At 47.3% G+C, this 1,633-nt stretch overlaps 1 protein-coding gene across 1 annotated transcript in view; it reads right to left on the bottom strand.

Moving 5' to 3' along the window:
- Positions 1-1,357, bottom strand: part of TMEM51 (transmembrane protein 51) — a 24,034-nt gene extending 22,677 nt beyond the window's left edge. The window contains exon 1 of the mRNA XM_067472869.1: positions 1,301-1,357. The gene's annotated coding sequence lies outside the window, so the exon portion shown is untranslated. The remainder of the gene's footprint in view (positions 1-1,300) is intronic.
- Between the last annotated feature and the right edge of the window lie 276 nt (positions 1,358-1,633).

Below are 1,633 nucleotides of genomic sequence, written 5' to 3'. Positions count from 1 at the left end.
ACAGAAAGAAAAAGAGAGGAAGGAGGAAGGAAGGAAAGAAGAGAAGTGAAAGAGGGAGGAAGAAGGAAAGCAGGAAGTGAAGGGAAGAGAAAGAAGGAGAAGAAGGAAGGAAGGAAGGAAGGAAGGAAGGAAGGAAGGGAGGGACGGAGGGAGGGAGGGAGGGAGGGAAAGGACAGACTGAAGAGAAGGATAGGAAGGGAAGAAAGGGAAGAGGAAAGAAGGAAGGAAGAGAAGGAGAGGAAGGGAAGAGAAGAAAGGAAGGAAGGAAAAGACTGAAGAGAAGGAGAGGAAGGGAAGAAAGGGAAGAAAGAAGAGAAGAGGAAGGGAGGGAGAACAGACAGAAAAAGAGAGGAAGGAGGGAGGAAGGAAAGAAGAGAAGTGAAAGAGGGAGGAAGAAGGAAAGCAGGAAGTGAAGGGAAGAGAAAGAAGGAGAAGAAGGAAGGAAGGAAGGAAGGAAGGAAGGGAGGGACGGAGGGAGGGAGGGAGGGAGGGAAAGGACAGACTGAAGAGAAGGATAGGAAGGGAAGAAAGGGAAGAGGAAAGAAGGAAGGAAGAGAAGGAGAGGAAGGGAAGAGAAGAAAGGAAGGAAGGAAAAGACTGAAGAGAAGGAGAGGAAGGGAAGAAAGGGAAGAAAGAAGAGAAGAGGAAGGGAGGGAGAACAGACAGAAAAAGAGAGGAAGGAGGGAGGAAGGAAAGAAGAGAAGTGAAAGAGGGAGGAAGAAGGAAAGCAGGAAGAGAAGGGAAGAGAAAGAAAGAGAAGAAGGAAGGAAGGAAAGAAGGAAGGAAGGAAGGGAAAGGACAGACTGAAGAGAAGGATAGAAAGGGAAGAAAGGACAGAAGGAAGGGAAGGGGAAGGAAGAGGAAAGATGGGAGGACAGACAGAAGAAGAGAGGAAGGAAGGAAGAAGAGAAACAAGAAGGAAGAGAAAGAAAGAGAAGGGGGAGGAAGGGAAGAAAGAGAGAAAGGGAAGAGGAGAGAAGAGGAAGAAAGGAAGGAATGAAAGGCAGGTGGAAGAAGGGAAAAAGAAGGAAGGAAGGAAGGAAGGAAGGAAGGAAGGAAGGAAGGAAGGAAGGAGAAGACAAGGGGAAGAAGGGAGGAAGGAAGAGAAGGGGAGGAAGGAAAAAAGGAAAGTAAGAAGGAACAGACAGAGAGAAGATAAGGGGAAGAAGGGAAGGAAGGAGAGTACTAGAAGAAAGGAGGGAAGGCAAGAGGGAAGAAAAGAAAGAGAAAGGAGAGGAAGAGAAGAAGGAGGGAGGGAAGGAGGGGTGCTCTTCTTCTTCTTCTCCTGTGCTCTTCTTACCTGCCATTGATCCTGCTTCTCGGGCTCTTTCTGCTGGGGCCTCTCCCTCTTTGCCTGCCTCCCACACAACTCCGCAGGGTCCTAACGCCTGCCTTCTTCCATGCTCTAAATACTAGTGTGTGTATGTACACACACACACTGGTATTGCTCCTAGATCCCTTCCAATGGACTATATATATGTGTGTGTGTGTGTTCCTAGATCTACAGATATATATGTGCTCCTATATGTGCTCCTAGATTCCTTCCAATGGACTATATGTGTGTGTCCCTAGATCTATAGATATATATGTGCTCCTATATCCCTTCCAATGGACTATATATATGTGTGTGTGT

The sequence above is a fragment of the Anolis sagrei genome, chromosome 13 (assembly GCF_037176765.1).
Source record: "Anolis sagrei isolate rAnoSag1 chromosome 13, rAnoSag1.mat, whole genome shotgun sequence".
Lineage (NCBI taxonomy): Eukaryota > Metazoa > Chordata > Lepidosauria > Squamata > Dactyloidae > Anolis > Anolis sagrei.
The sequence above is the reverse complement of the archived record's forward strand: the minus strand, read 5'-3'. Positions and strand labels throughout refer to the sequence as shown.